The following is an 18,106-nucleotide window of genomic DNA, read 5'->3' on the forward strand; positions in this document are numbered from 1 at the left end:
TTCAGAAAAAACAAAAAACAAAACAGAAATTTAGAACGTAAACATTGTTTTTAAAACAATACCACACTTCAACATACTTTACAATATACCTATCTTGGTCTGGTTTTAAGTCCCACTACTGGAAATATTAAATTGGCAATTAAAACATTACTTATAAAAACCCACAGGGCTCTGCACACTACACTAATGAAATTATTCAAAATAAACATCCCCATCAGAATTTGAACAAAGATCTTCGATAGTGTCATTCTTCCAATGGAAGCAAAATCTGGGGCCCATCTAATAACTCCAGCCATAAGAACTGGCACAAACACTCTTTAGAAGCTCTGCATGTAGAGTTCTGCAGAAGCATCCTTCATGTGCACAGAAACACTCCTAATAATGCCTGCAGAGCCAAGTTAGGCCGTCTCCCCATAAATCTAATCATTAAAAAATTAGTTTTAAAGTTCTGGATCCACTTAAACTCTAGTTCTGAAGATTCTATTCATTTTAAAGCACTAAAAACATACACAAAAAAAGAGTGCTCAAAAAAGTAATCTTTGTGTAATGGTGTCAGATCTGACTAACAAAGCACTCGATATCACCAATCCTGAAAAACATGGAAGAATCAAGGAAATTATGAATGGAGAGAAGGAGACATACTGTACATACAGTATTGAAAAGAACAAACCAAAGTTGTCTCCAGTGTTATCTGAAACTCAACAGAGAGTATAGTATGGCTTACTATCTGCTTTCAGTCAGGAATATAACACACAGACATTTACTGATCAAGTACAGATTGAGTAACCACCAGCTGGCCATAGAGAGACGACGACATTCCTGTGTCCATGGTTGACTAAGCCCCTTGTCAAGTTAGAGGCAAAGTTGATGTGTGAAATCCAAGAAGTAACTTGACAGATATATATTATGTATTTTTGTTTCTGTTATGTACAATGCTTTGACAATATGTACCTTTAGTATGTCATGCCAATAAAGCAATATGAATTGAATTGACTGTTTCTGCCATATGACTATAGAGAGAACACTTATAAACGTATTAACTTATTAACTTATAAACTTGTTAACTTATTCATTACTCGACAGTTCCAGTATCCCTTTACCGACAGCAATCAGCATAAACTCTGTGACTGGTGAAATATACAGCATGTAGACTTTCAACAATGAGTAGGGAAAAACCTTACAATTTTGATTTAAGGCAACAGACTCTGGTGTTCCTCGTCTGAGCAGTAATGCGACTGTAAATGTGTTTATTCTGGATGAGAATGACAACAGTCTGGTTATTTAATCTATTTAATCGCCTTATTCTGAATCTGGATCAGTTAATAGTGAGAACATTCCCTACTCTGCTGAAGCGGGATACTTTGTAGCCAAGATCAGAGCTGTTGATGCTGACTTTGGATATAACGTACTTCTGTCTTTTCATCTAACTGAACCCAAAGGAACAAATCTCTTCTGCACTGGAAGCAGCACGGGATAAATAAGGACTAAGAGACGAATAAGTGACAATGACTTAAAAACTCACCCACTTCTTAGTGTCTGATAATAGATAGCCATTACTCTCAGCTACCATGTTCATGGATTATATGGTTGTTGAGAGTCTGGATAAAATCAAGACATCATTCCGAGAGGTTCCTGTTAAAGAGGACAGTTTTTCAGATCAGAATCCGTATCAGCTCATCGTGGGTTTGATAGCAGCTAAATGCTACAGGACAGACAGCAGTTTCAGCAGGTACAGCACTCCAGTGATCAGCACACATCCAGATGGCAGCTGGTCCTTCTCTAAATCCATACAACAGTACGACTATGGAAAGCCTTTGTAAAATTTAATCTATAAACTGTACTAGTATCTTTTTTTCAAGTTACTAGTACTTATTTTTTTTAGATGCTAGTGCTTATTCTTTAGGTACTAGCGCTTATTCTTTAGGTACTAGTGTCTTTTGTAAAGTTACTAGTACTTATTCATTAGATACTAGTGCTTATTTATTAGGTACTAGTGCTTATTGATTAAATACTAGTATTTATTTATTAAACCCTAGTACTTTTTCATTAGATACTAGTACTTAATTCAATAGTGACTAGTAACTTTTATATTGTTACTAGTAACAAATTAAATTTTTTTGCTATTGACTTCTATGAGGATCCGCCATTGAGATATCAACTATTGAATTTGACTAGTATGTATTCCACTAGTGACTAGTACTTAATTTTTATGTACTAGTAGTTATTCATTAGGTACTAGTATGTATTTTTTATATACTAGTACCTATTAAATAGACACTAGTACTTATTCATTAGATACTAGTACTTATCAATTAGATGCTAGTAGGTACTAGTGCTTATTTATTAAAAACTAGTCCTAATTCATTAGATCATATATATATATACTAGTAGTTATTTAATAGATACTAGTACACATTTATTAGATACTAGTACTTATTCTAAATGTTACTAGTATGATTTTTTTATTTTACAAATTTTTTTTTGTTGAACTCTACTGTAGCCATTTGGACTAGTCATAACATAAGACGAGTAAAAAAGCATATCTGAATGGTAAGATAAGAATAGTTACTAGTAGTGATTTAAAAAAAAAGGTACTAGTGTCTAAAGAATAAGAACTAGTACCTAATGAATAACTACTAGTATCTATTAAATAAAAACTAGTATCTAATGAATAAGTACCAGTATCTAAAAACATAAGTACTAGTATCTAATAATTTAAATAAATATCTATATTAAATAAATATCTAATATTTAAATAAATACTATATACTATTGCAATAATTACTAGTCAGAAATTAAAATATATCAAAAACAGAATAATTCCGAGTCCATGTTCGTTTGTTGAAATCTTCAACCTCATTAAGAACTAGTAAGAATGCATTTGGAGATATCTTCATTTAAACAGATCATTACATAAACATGAGTACCTCTCCACCGTCCAATCAGAGTCCACATGGTAATACAACACGCAGAATAAATTTGCATTAGGATTGCATTTTAAACTTTATTCTCATAAAAATACGCACAATGGTTTGAAGAGCAGAGATAAAAGCATATATTGGCCCAGTCATTGTTTATTTTCATCAAGTTTCATCAGTAAAACATCTATCTGAATGTTATTCAGCTACCTGTTTTTTTATTTTTTTTTATTTTTATTTTTTTTACCAATGCATAGGGGTTACAGTTTCAAACACAAAAAATGAAAAAAATAAAATACAAAATAATACAATACACTCAGAGTAAAGCAAGGCAGTAGATAAGGGATAGTCTACTTAAAAAACAAAAAACAAAAACAATTCACAAAAGATTCATAGACATTACAAATACAAAAGATGAATAAAAGTAAATCGAAATAAATAACATTGGGAATACACAAATAAATAATAAATCTTCAGAAATTCAGGAAGTAACTTATAATGAAACGTATAATGAAACCATAATTTCTTTGAGCAACAAAGAAGTTTTAGCAGCTTTATTATTAGCTGATGAACCAAGAGAGTCCTAAAACAATTTTAAATCAAAACAAAAAAGTTTAAAATTGGGCTTCGAAAAAGTTACTTTACACTAATGAAGATGAAACTCGCCACATAAAGTGAGCAATTTTAATCTGTCATCCATCTCCTTTGACCCGGTGTCCCAAATCAAAAACCACACATTCACAACCTCAAATGTAAAGAGTTTGTAATAAGCAGAAAATATAAGCCAGGTTACTTTTTTCCAGAACTCTTTTGCATAATCACATTCAAAAAACAGATGTGGTATTGTTTCAAGATTAGAATTACAGAATGTGCAGTGAGAAGATATGTCGAACTTAAATTTAGAAAGGAGAGAGTTACAGGGATAGTAATTATGTAGAATTTTAAAGTGAAGCTCTTTCCACTTGTTAGGTAACAGAAGCTTATTAATGCCAGTCCATATATTAACTGTAGAAAGAGAAGGATAATTAAATTTCCATTTGAAAAAAGCCTTGGGATGACAGCTAATCTTCCTAATAAGACATTTTCTAATCCAAAAGTTATTACATTTGACATTGGAAAGCTCCAAACCTCCAATAGACAATTGGGGCTTTTCACAAACTGATACTCTGTAGCTACAGAATGACCTCACCATATGCAAAAGTTTAGGTGAAATAGAATTAGTAACCCAGTTATAAACTTTAGGTTTTGAATCTACTCCAAAAAGGTTGATAAATTCATTGTAGGAATAAAAGCTACCATCCTTATTCAATAAATCCAAAATAAAAATAACACCTTTGTCAACCCAATCCTTAATAAAGATAGATTTTTTTTCCACGCAGCACATTCTGATTGTTCCATATAATACTCCTATGAGGGGAAAAATTGTGACAAAAGGCAAGCTTACAGGCCTCCAAGGCTTGCTTATGAAAATTAGCATGCTTGAGCGTAAGTTTGTTGCATTTAAAATCACAATAAAAAATTCAACCCTCCACATTTTTCAAAGATAAATTTAGGTATGTGAAACCATAACAAATTAGAATCAGCATTCAGGCAACGTTTAATCCAGCCGATCTTGAAAACCTGATTGAGAGTACTGAAGTCCAAAGCATTCACACCTCCCTCCAGAGTTTATCTTATCAGAGTCTTTCTTTTAACATACTCTGTTTTATTTTTCCACAAGAATTTAAACAGTATAGAGTCAATAGATGAGCAAGTTTTCGGGTTGACGTATAAGGTCAAAGCTGGGTAAACAATCCTAGAAATATCTTAAGCTTTAGCTATCAGGACACGACCATAGATAGTTAAATTTCTTTGTAGCCAGCAATTGAAGACATTCTTTAATTTTTTTGTCCGTTGTGAAAAATTATCTAAAATTCTATCTTTGGGTGATTTACTTATTAAAATGCCTAAATATCTAACAGAACTTTTGACCACAATACCTTCTATATGATGTTTTTCTAGACTGTGAATAGGTATAATTTCGCTTTTAAAAAATAATATCTAAAAATAAAATGATTGCACCACTTTGATCAATTCATTATAATCTAACATATCTAAAACAAGCCGAATGTTATTTGCTATATGCCTACCTTTCATAAAGCCAGATTGGGAAACTGAGACAATTTCTTCTAAACATGGTTTCAGTCTATTTGCATAAAGGGAAGCTAATAATTTATAATCAGAATTAAGTAAAGTAATTGGGCGCCAATTATCTAAATATGAGGAATCTTTGTTAGGCTTTGGGATTAAAGTGATCAAGCCCTGCTTCATGGATTCAGTCAATTCACCTTTCTTTACACAGCCTTAAAAAACTTCAAAAACAAGCTTATTTATGTCTTGCCAAAAGGTCCTATAAAATTCAAAAGGCAGTCCATCTGGACCAGGGATTTTATTGAGGGGGGCTTCCTGGATAATCATATCCAACTCTTCCATAGTCAAATCCATCTCACAAGACGACCGATTCCCATCACTTATAATAGGTGTGAATGCTTGAACTTTCTCAAAAAAACGATCAGCAAATTGAGGATTAAATGAGGAAGAATAACGATGTGAATAAAAATTAGAAACAAAATTAGAAACTCTAGCTTCATCTGTGACCAAATTGCTCTCAATATTTAGAGAACATATTTTCTTAGATTCCCCTCTTTTCTTTTCTAAATTAAAAAAATATGCTGAATTTTTTTCTCCGAATTCTAGCCACTAGTATATTTTCCATTTTTTACTTAATGGAAAATATACTAGTGTCTAAAAAATAAGTACTAGTAACATGAAAAAAAGATGCTAGTACAGCTTATAGATTAAATGTTACAAAGGCTTGCCATAGTACGACGTGTGTTTTAGTTCAGATACAATCAAGAGTGATGCAGTTGTTTTCCCCTCGTCATTCCCACCTGCAGACGCAGAACTGACGCGCACAAAAAAACCTCTTCCAACCACTGGGATGGTAAGACATTTAATTTTAGTTCACTTCTACTACACTCGACTTACAAAAGTAAACAATAGTAACATTTATGCTGAGCTTTCCAAACTTCTAATCCCTTTTAATCATTTTTATTTCTTTTATATATATTTATATATATATTTTTTTTACCTCATAATAGATTTAGTATTTCATAATAAAATTATAAACTCAAGTTAACAAGTAACATAGCCTACTGTATGCTGTTGACAATGTGGAAATAATACTTACATTTTTCACTAAATCAGATCATTTTAGTTTTGCCAGTTATTTCTGCATGCCGCAACTCTGGTATATTTGTATTCGTATCACAGTACAGCTTTGGAATTTAACCTACTTATAGATTTTTTATGTTGGAACAAGTATATTTTGATAGAAAACTGATGTTTGTTTCATGGCTTAAATTTATCCAATTTTGTATTAAAAAAAGTAAAATCACTTCAGTAACCCGGACAGCGGCAGTGACCCAGTATATTCCTCCTCTCATTTGATTGTGTAGATGTAAAGTCTTGGATTTGACGTTATGAAGAGGGCAATGAGTTGTGTTCACTCTTTGTTTTACAGAAAAATTATGAATTAAGATCTCATTGTCTCTTCACTTTTGCAACACGTGGTGGCACTGCAGACCATGACTTTGAGAGTTCTGTGAGCTCCTCCTTTACAGCATCAGAAAAAGAGGAAATGCTTTGAAGGGTGTACACCAAGGCCTCTGCGTCATGATGTCGGACTGCACAGAGAGAGGTCTTTTGAGTTGTTTTAATTGTTTTTACTCGAAATAAATCGCAGAGCAATATAATCCAAGACCATGGATGTTGCATAATTTTATGGCTTATGGGTCGTTTAATTTTTGTCTTTATGTGAATCTTCGCTTGGCCAGATTGTATATTGTATAACACACACAGTGAACACACAGCCGGAGCAGTGGGCAGCCATTTATGCTGCGGCACCCGGGGAGCAGTTGGGGGTTCGATGCCTTGCTCAAGGGCACCTAAGTCATGGTATTTAGGGTGGAGAGAGCACTGTACATGCACTCCCCCCACCCACAATTCCTGCCGGCCCGAGACTCGAACTCACAATCCTTCAATTGCGAGTCCGACTCTCTAACCATTAGGCCACGACTTCCCACGATGATTTCATGATCAGTGCTCATGAACTAGAATCACGTATGTTTCAGATAATGACTGGATCAAACGCAAACTATTTTGATATAAACGTCAAAACGGGCTCGATGTTTGTCAAAGACCTGCTTGATCGTGAAGAGTTGTGTGGCAGTAATCAGAAATGTGCGTTAAATTTAGAGGCTCTTGCTAGAATCCTCACAGACTTTACCGACATGAAATTATAATTGTGATGTGAACGACAATGCTCTTGACGGCAGTTTGTTCCCGGATAGCAAGCATGTTGTCAATGTTACAGAGAATGCAGATGAGGGGGGAACGATTTCGTCTTGCCATTGCAAAAGATCCAGATGTTGGCAGTAATTCTCTGAAAGACTACAAACTCAGTTCAAATTAGTATTTTTCTATAGTTATTAATAGCAGGCAACGAAGTATGTTAGCTTAGTTAGTAATACAGAAAGCTTTAGACAGAGAGAAACAAGCTGTTATTCACTTAATACTCACTGCTATTGCCGGAGGAAAACCTCCTAAATCTGGAACATTTAGTATTGTTGTTGATGTCATGGATGTAAATGATAATAAACCTATTTTCACCAAACCTTTAGTTTGGTTTTAGTTTTTAGTTTTAGTTTTTACCAAAGTTAAAGTGAAGGAAACACCAGTTGGAACCAGAGTAATTACTGTTTCTGCCAGTAGCATGGATGAGGGCATCAGTAGTGAAATTCAACATTCATTTATTGGACATGGAAATACAGATGAACTGAACAGATTTAAAATAAATTATAGCTCAGGAGAAATTGCTGTTCAAGGTCAGAATGATTACGAGTGTAATGTGACCATGGTTTGGGCAATACAATTCCCAGTATATAATATATAAGGAAGTAGTGAAGATTGTTTGCTCTATCACTTCCTCTTTTAATTTCGGGAAGGTCGTGGCGGATTTAGAACGGTAGGCAATGCGATTTGTTTGTGAGAGGTTCTCTTTCACTACTTCACTACTTTTATTGATTGCATTTAATGTATGAATTGATGTTGTGGCAGATAGAGTGCTTAAAAGAATGGCAGCAGATAAGCAGTTAAATTAAATACTGCTGGAGCTTCGTTGAGAACTGAACATATGTACCGATTAAGGAGGTAGTAGTTTTGTAATATTAATGACCTAGTTTTTAGGAGTTTGTTTTAATTATATTATTCTTCTATTTTAGTGTTGTGGCTGGATTATTGCCTGACTGATGGTTGCCTGACTGTCCCAGTCGAAAATAGTGGATTTTAGAGGTATTGTTAAATATAAAGGGAGCTTTTTATGCTTTTAAATTTATTTTTATTTAATTGATGTGTTTTTATATTTTTGTTCCTTTGTTGTAATAGACTGTGTTCTTCCTTTTAGGGATGCACAGTTACCATTTACTTTGGATTTAAAACTTTTGTTTATTGTTTTATTTCTTTTGTTCTGTGAATTTGAGACCCAGAGGGTCAGAGGCGAGAGTAGGCCCCAAATAATCTGGGTTAATAGTGATTGTGTTAAAATGCTGATTTGTGTTTGTATCACCTGTATTGCCCACTGTTAATTAAGTTGTTTATTTTTTTCTTTTGTAGGTTCAGTTTTGGTTTCTTAAGTCAGTGGTGGCCACTGAGTTGCCCTCACTGTGTGGATGGCGGTGGTGAGGTGGCTGGGATTGTGTGGTGGTTTGATCACTTTATATTTGTTTTTTTTTCCTGTAGGTTTGCAGTGTGACTGCCATGAGCTTGACTGCTGTGAGAGCACTTTTGCTTGTGCCACTTCTGTCTTTACTTTCTGGGTAACCTGTGGCCATCTATAGTTTTTCTTTTATTTATTTATTTAGATTTTGCTTTCATGTGGGTGTTTGCATCAAAGATTGGTAATTGGTGGATACTTTTGACCTGTCTTAATAAAAATGTAAATAAAAATTAAATAAATTAAATTAAATGTCTTATTGAATGTCTTAAATAAAAATGTGCCTGTTTGTTAAATTCACCTCATGGCCCCTTTCGCCTGGTTACAGTTGACCCCTTAAGGTCATCCCACCACACGAGGAACACCCTGCAATTGAACTGTGCATTCAGGCGAGAGATAAAGGTGTTCCCCCTAAAAGTACACACTGTAAAGATTTTAATAGAAGTTGTGGTTGAGAATGACAATGCTCCAGGAAAAAGTCACCACTCACACTTTGAAAGTGTGAAAGAAGACACAAAGTCAGGAACTGCTCTTGCATGTTTGCAGCTGAACTCAAATGATCATTGATGGACAACTATGCATATGAAAAGATTTTCGCAATCTGGCGCCGAGAAAAAAAAAAAAAAAAAATATATATATATATATATATATGAAAACGAAGCCGAATCATAATCCCATAAAAACTTTTTGGGCTGTTGACATCAATGACGTGTTTTAATGTCATTAATAATTTCACCACAATCCAACGAATGTAATATTCTCTCTGAGTTTCCATGTTCCCTTAAGAAAATTAGCCATGGTTTTAACAAGACTACAACCAAAAATCATGGTTCGTGTATGATATGACCGCAAATTAACCATAGTTTTTAACTTTAAATAATAATAATAAAAAAATAGTATTAAGATAGTAAGTGTGTGTGTGTCTATATATATATAGTGATTAGGCTTATGTAAACTGACATATAAGGCAACAAGAGACTTAAAAATGACTTAAAATGCATTTATATATAAAAAAGTGGCAATAATGATTGGCTAATTAATAATTATATGGTTTCATTGAACAACATTGTTAAAATACATAATGCTATATATAAATAATAATAATATATAATGTACATTACATGTTATTACAAATGCCTACAAAGGGAGCCAATGGCCATGGTGCTGTCATAAGATTAAACTGGCTGTTTAATAGGCTATTGACCAAACATTTAATTCAAATATCCACTTAATCTTGAATGTTGGCCACCTTTTTGCCATAGATGACACAGCCTCTATATTTTCTTCTTAAAAAAAATAAATAAATAAACACCTGGACATCACAATCCTTACAAAAATTAACCATGGTTTATCGTAAAACTGCTTAATTTTCTTTTGCAATGTTTCTGAGTGCTTGAGACATTCAAATAAATTGTTAAATATTGTAATTAGTAAATAATACAATTTAATTATAATTTATTAATTTACATTATTTTATTAAAGTTCTGTTTTTACCCCTATAGTAGGTTTCTTTTATGTATTTTATTTTATTACTTCGATAATATTTGAGGGAGGGGGCACAACAATACAATCCTGCTCAGGGAACCCATTTGGCAAGCAGCGGCCCTGGCTCCAGTGATCAGCACACATCCAGACGGCAGCTAGTCCTTCTCTAAATCCACACAACAGTACGACGTGTGTTTTAGTTCAGACACAATAAAGAGTGACGTGGTAGTGTTTCCTGTACCAGCCCAGGCTGTAGATGGCGAGTTGATAAGCAAAAGTGAAGCAGATACTTTCTCGCTAACAAAAACTCTACCAAAAGATATGGAGATAAGACATTGCCAGAATTTTTTTTTTTTTCTGTTTATATGTAGGCATGTATGTGTTTGTGTATGTATGTATGTATGTGTGTTTACGCGTGCACCAGATAATTCAATAACTAATTGTTAACAGAGTTAATTTTCGCCATTAAGCAATTACATCAGCAGTACTGACATAACTACACATTTGACCATAAATCAATTGACAGTTAAGAAATATGTTTTGTTTTTGTGGTATACTCAACTCTGAGTGACTCTGTGACATCGATCAGCACCATGGACAGTACAACATTAATATTCTAGCGTGAAAATGTTACATTTCTGAGATATTTTACATGTAATTCTCAATTTTGGGCACGGTAAGATTATTAAGATTTGTTGTACTTTTATTTTTAGACTTGGTTAATTTTGTTTTGTATTAAGTGGTGTAATTTCGTTCTGAATACATCATGTGTTTCTGTGGATTTGGAATTGAATTGAAAATGGTATTTTCTTGTTATGGCAAAATATCAGCACATGGTGTCACTGCAGACCGTCAGGTAAAGGTTTATAGCCTTTACTCTAATACCAAGGTTCTGAGACCGAAGCTTCAGTGTATCTGTCGTTGAGACATGATGGTTTCTATTTCGACTTGTGTTTCCTGAATAAAAAGAATAAATACTGGATTCTCTCGCGTTTACCTTTTTTTCTGATACCAAGACACTTGTGAATGGCCATCATGGTCTTAATGGGATATTTCGAGTGTGGATTCATGTTTTTCCTTTCTTTGCGGGATTCTGCGTCTGCTCAAATCGTCTATTCCGTACCGAAAGAGGTAAATAAAGGGATAGTTGTTGGGAATATAGCGAAAGACCTGAACATAAATGTTCACGAACTGGAATCTCGTATGTTTGAGATTGTGACTGTATCAAATAAGAAGTATTTTGACGTAAATCTGCAAACTGGCGTGCTGTTTGTTAATGAAATAATTGACCGTCTGGAGGTTGTGTCTAATCAGAAATGCTCTTTGAATATAGAAGCCCCCGCTAAAAATCCTCATCATCTTTACAGGGTGGAGATTAAGATCTTGGATATGAACCTAAAAGGAAACTAAAATAAATGTTTCTGCTTGTACTAAAGGTTTATATGTGTCTGCTTCTGATTTGGATGAAGGCATAAACAGTGAAATTGTGTACTCATTCGTGGATCATGGAAAGAAGCAAAACTTGTTTACCATTATCCCCGAGACTGGAGATATTGTTGTAAAATGACATATTGACTTCGAGGAGAATGCTGCTATTGAATTGCGAGTTCGTGCAAGAGACAGAGGCAATTCCCCAAAGAGCACCCAAAGTGCTAATAAAAGTTATGGATGAAAATGATAATGCACCAGAGATATCTTTGACTCCACTTTTGGAAAGTGTGAAAGAAGACACTAAGTCAAGAACTGATGTTGCTTTATTCACCGTGTCAGATAAAGATAGATAAAATATACAAGCTGAATGTCTGGTGGTAAAAGTGTCAGGTGATGATTCAGACACTGGTGAGAACGCATAACTTTCTTATTCAATGTTAGACAGTTCCAGCTCCAGTGTTCCTATAACAACACTGATCAATATAAACTCTTTGAGTGGAGAAATATTCAGTCTACCATCATTCAATCATGAAGAAATGAAAAGATTTAAATTTCAAGTTATGGCAATATCCTCGTCTGAGCAGTTATGCGACTGTAAATGTGTTTATTCTGGATGAGAATGACAACAGTCCGGTTATTTTACCGCCTTATTCTGAATCTGGATAAGTTAATAGTGAGAACATTCCCTACTCTGCTGAAGCGGGATACTTTGTAGCCAAGATCAGAGCTGTTGATTAATAATTAATCAAATAAATCAGTTTTAATTATAACTATTTAATTATATTAAACTGCAATTGCAGAGTGAAGCATGTTGTAACAGCTACTCCCCAGTCTTCAAAGATAATTTAAATGATGTTTATTAAGTTTCACTAAACTACTGCTTAGAATACAGATTTGAGTTGGGGGTTTGTTTAAACGTTTTTGAATAACTAGTTTTGTACAGTATGTTACCAAATGCTCTAGTTTTACACTTCAGACACTTTTTTTATCTGCATGTTCAGTGATGCTGCCAATGTATGGATAAAAGTGACTGCTTAATGCATAAATGTAAATATGTATGTTTAATGTGAGTCTTGATATTGTCTCAGACTTATACACAATGTTCCTAGTAGCTTCGTCTCATAGTTAGTCAAGCCTCCCCCCCCCCCCCAGTCATTGACAGAGGTTTAAGGATCAGGGCCTGTTTATACTGATGTGCAAATGGGTTCTGCTTTGCCCGGCTAGTTGAGGGAGATAGATGGACTAGAAGTCTGTGGGTCTCCAGACTGCTGGAGTGCTGCAGTCCCACCTGCATTATTTCAAAGTTTCTTAGTGTATTAACGGCATGCTGCTGACTCTATGAGAAAGTTTCATGCTGTGTAAAGAAACTGATCCTAGCTTCCCTGTACTGTGCAACCAATTTCATGTTAATGTGTTTATGTTTTTATTTGTTGTTTAAATCATTGTTATTATATGGATGGATAAAAAAAAACGCCCATCATGTGTCTACAAATCACTCATTAACCAATAGTCAATGTTTAATATTCAATATAATATAATGTCATATATCACTAATGTAATAAGACACAAAACCTCAAAACTCATAAATGTTGATATTCAGATGAAATTATATATATATAAAAAAAAACAACAACAACAACAACAACAGTGTAAGAGTTTGTGCCATAAGCATTATTGCTTTATTTTTTGGCTATTATGTAGTTTGTATATTCTTAGTAAAAATTTGCTTTTGTTCTATTATAGGTATAAATCTACATGCAAATCAAGATTTAACAATATCACCTCTTATTTCTCAATCTGTGTGCATGAATGTCATTTTCATTGTATTCTGCATATCACATGTATTATTCATCAAGGATAATGTTTCTGGTGTGGCATTATTGTTTCAGCCAGATGTGAATATGTGGTTTATGGGGAAACTTCAAGTCTATATGCAGAATGTAATGCTACGAGGTTAACACAGCACAGTGGAAGAGTATTTGTGTGCTTGTGTATGTTATTCATTAGAATGTTTTGCAGAATCATGGATTTGAGTTTGCTTCAGCATTGTGACAGGCAATGAGTCATAGTACAGACTGTGGGTAAATACAGACACTATCATCACTTTAGTGTTATTTATTGTGAGCTGACTGTAAACGGCTAAGCCTGTTGTCTGCTCACTGCAAAGCATGAACTGGGGGTCAGCTGGCTTCTGTTTCTATCAGACAGGATGACCTGAACCTTTTGTTAGGGTCACTCTGGGATTTCTGTCCCTCCGGATGGATAATTTTTTTTTTTTTTTTTTTTTTTTTTTTTATGAAATGGAGGTTCAGAGCAGATCAAACAGATTGGCATGAGTGACAAATGTTTCACAAATTCCCCATTTGTCTCCGCAAGTTCTCTAAATTGCCTAAACCTCAAATTGGGGAGGATGTGCATCCGCATAATCTTTTGTTAACAAGGTTACCAACAAGGATTCTGCAGAATCTCTTTAACTAAAAATAACAGAGCATTCAAAAAATGTTTTCTAGCTTTATAGAGATCCATTAGCCTGTCATTATTATACAAATGCAATGCTAATGCATTCAGCAAAGCATTTTAGACACAACTTGATTCTGCTATAGCATATATTATTGGTTTATATCATCATTTATTTGCTGTTTTGCATATGCATGCTGGTTTGCATATCCATTCCGTACAGTTGCCTTTCTTGGTTGCTGGGTCTGGCAATAGAAAGAACAGTTGAGGGTTCCCTGCAGTGTATCAATTAGATTAAGGGTCGGTCATCTCTGCAGAGGGCTGCAGGTGGCAGAATGAGTTAAGCTGAACTGATTGCGGAGAGAGATGGTTTGCTAGTGCCCTCTATTGTCCACAGTGCTGGTGATGGCTTTCAGAGACGTGGAGACGTGTGAGATCCTAACTATGAAGGGTTAATTCATACCTCAGCCAGTAGGGGTCTTACACCATCCTTCTCAACCATACTCTGCTCACAATCATTTCAGATACTCTCTTTCTCTCTTTTTGCTGTCACTTTGTGTTACCCACAACATGCCTTGATGCACATCCCATGATGCTTTGTCTTTGATTTCTTTGAAATCAGACATACAGTCCTATTACATTTTGTCTCCTCACATACACTTTCTAGCACTGTGTGTAATAATAGCTGGAACCAATATCTAGGAACTACAAGTGTCTTTTGCTATACTGATTAAAGCAAACAGATGGCAGGATAGAAGGTTTTCAGTCATTTTCACTTCTTCTTATGAGTATTGTCCTAAACAGATTATGCAAATGTACTTGGTTTTCATTCAGAAATATATGTGAAACATGTGTTCCCTGGGAATCTAATCTAATGCTAATGCAGTGCTCTACCACTGAGCCACAGGAACACTTGTATATATATATATATATATACTTATCTTGAGTGTGTTTTGCTTTTGTCTCACTATACTGGGAGATTGTTTCATTTTCTGCTCATTTATACTTATGTAAAATTCAGCCAGTGCAGTAAACAGCACAACTAGTTTCATCATTGATAATAAAAAGAAATGTTTATTGAACAGCAAATCAGCATATTATAATGATTTCTGAAGGATCATGTGACACAGAAGACTGATTTAATGACTGCTGAAAATTCAGCTTTGCCATCTCAGGAATAAATTACATTCTAAAATAGATCAAAACAGAAGACAGTTATTTTAAATTGTAATTAATCACACAATCACAATGTTACAGTTTTTACTGTATCAAATAAATGCAGCCTTGGTGAGCAAAAGACATTTACTAAAAAGCATAAACAAATCTTTCCGACCTTAAAAATTTGAACAGTAGTGTATGTTCTCTGAAAAAAAAAAAAAAAAGATATATATATATATATATGTTTTTTGTATATATTTCTGTATTCTCTATTGTCTTTATATTGTAGCTACTTGGAACATTAGACCAACATACTGTGGATCTGTGAGAAGAGACTATACAATCCATTCTGGGGGGAAAAGTGTTTGTTCATAGCCAAAAATATCCATCATTCAGTAGTGCAAATAAATAAACAACTCTAATTTTAACTTTTGGTTGTCATGACCAACATCACCAGCACCAAATATAGGCCACAACTGACGAGCAGAGAGAAAGTATGAGAAGAAAAGACATGCATATAAAGGGTGTGCGAAAGATAGAGAGAATATGAATGACAGAGGAAGAGAGATTTTTAGTGCACTCTGTGGTGTGTGGTTTGACTCTGGATGCCCTTGCTGAGGGCACTGTTGGTGTAGGCTGCCTGTGCGGTGTCTCTCAGATGGGTGCATCTCTTTTAAAATCTGGTACACTTATGTAAGTAGTAGGTTCAGTGGAGGATGAGTACCACTTGTAATGGGTTTCTGCCCTGCCAAAGGTCAAAGTGCACAAGTCAAACCTTAAGATACTAATATCTTTAAACAGTCTGATTAGCTAAATGTTGTCATTTAAGGATGTAGGGAGAAGGTTTAGCTGTATATTTAGTTTTAGTATTTTAATTTTTTTAATTGTGTTCATCTGCTATTTTCTAAGGAGAGCCATTTACATCTTAATCTGTCTCCCTAGCGCAATTGTAGTCTGATCATCACAAACAGACAACATAAACTCCAAATTGTGTAGAAATATGTGAATTAGAAATTTGGACGGTTATATTTCAATTTGGGGATGTCTGTTGGCAGTATTATACTCATTGTTTTTTTTTTCTCACAACTCAACACTCAGTTCCCCAAAGCTACAACTCACTTCTGTAAATGTCAAGACAGTCTTGCTATTGCTCAATGACAGAGAAAGTACATTCACATGCAGAATGATAGGTCTGGTTGTGCCTTTAAATTTCCTGAAGTAGAGACTTAATAGAATAAGGGCTATTAGACCAAGCCTGTCAAGCCTTCCATTGTTAAAAGACTTATATAAGTTAAAATATATATTATTCCAGTTTTATATTAAGCATTTAAACAAGATAAAATCAATTATTATCTCTTGATAATGTATTTGTAATTCAGTGTCAAAAACAAATGTGCATTGTGTGTAAGTTCAGGAGAGACAGCAAAGGGGAATGGGTTCAGAAACAAAATCTGGATTGTAGATGCCTGAAAGTCAAATAAGTAAACATTAGGGTATCTGACCCACTTGCTTACCGAGTGGTTTGTCCTGTAAAACATCTGGTATCACTTACAGTGGTTTGCAAAAATGATCAAAACAATCAAATTATGAAAACAATCCACAAACACTAGTGTTTCACCTATACTGTATATGCAGCCCAGTGTCGAAGGAGTAAACATTAACTGTAAGAAAATTATATATATATATATATATATATATATATATTATAAATAAATATATTATAAAAATTAATTATAATTATAATAGTATCTCAATAATCCTAAAATAACACTGATTCAGCCTTCTACTTCACCTACTGGCACAGAACAAAGAAAGACTTTTGTTTGCCACCTGCTGTACTGCGTTCTAGAGACCACATACAAACAAGTTACAGTTCCTTTTGTAATGAACCTTGACATGAATGGCCCATTTTAGTCTTCAAATATATTGCACAAAATGTATAGTTAATGTTAAACAACAACAACAATATAAAAATACACACAATCTATTTGTTTTACGAATTCTCGAATTCTTGAATTACGAATTCTCATCTAAATTAAGAATTTGTTCTATGGTGATGACATGAGGCGACTCTAATGCGACGGGTTCACGCTGACAGTCTGCCCTGGCTCATTTTATGTAATCGGTTCCAGAGTGACACGCTCCCTCACTGTGGCGCATTTTGACTGATGCACAGAGATCGCGCCCTAGGCGCGCACGCCCCAATGACCTGGTCTGTCTGAAGTCAAAGCCACATACGGGGAGAGAGAGGCAGAAAGAGAAATGCGTATTCTGGGGCAATGATAATTATAGATTTAGCACTTTTTTATGTACAATATTTGTTTTTAAATACAATTTAGTTTTTTGGCAATAGGTATCTAGTTAACAGCTTTTTACGACTTTTACTGTTTTAAAATTTTTTATACATTTTATTATTAACTTTTTTCATCATTTTATTATCCAATATCTTATAGAAAAGCACTTGGAACGCATTTAATTTTGAGTGTTTTTCTCATCCGTGACTCTCATAAAGTGATGAACCAAATCTTAAAACGCACTGGCCTTGATCAGATAAAGATAATGCATCACAAATGCTTGCTTTATAATTAACGTGTAGCTTTTTTTCCCTCCAAATTTGATGGCATTAATAAATATAGCTGTTGCTTTTTGGCTGATTCCATCAAGCCGTTATATTTTCTAACAAGGTTTCGAATATTAGAATGCATTATATTTGAGTAGACAGCAGCTCCCCCGGTGTGCCGCACCAACACAATCGAACTGAGCTATGAGGTAGAGGAGGAAATTGAGTACAAATGGGAGGGGTGGCTTGAAACTGAGAGAGAAAGCGAGAGAGAGTGCGCGCACG

The 18,106-nt window shown here is 34.4% G+C and overlaps 1 pseudogene; it reads left to right on the top strand.

Moving 5' to 3' along the window:
- Positions 1-6,721: 6,721 nt before the first annotated feature.
- LOC132132310 (protocadherin gamma-C3-like) lies at positions 6,722-9,297 on the top strand (annotated as a pseudogene).
- Positions 9,298-18,106: the final 8,809 nt, after the last annotated feature.

Source organism: Carassius carassius, chromosome 49 (assembly GCF_963082965.1).
Source record: "Carassius carassius chromosome 49, fCarCar2.1, whole genome shotgun sequence".
NCBI classification, from domain to species: Eukaryota; Metazoa; Chordata; class Actinopteri; order Cypriniformes; family Cyprinidae; genus Carassius; species Carassius carassius.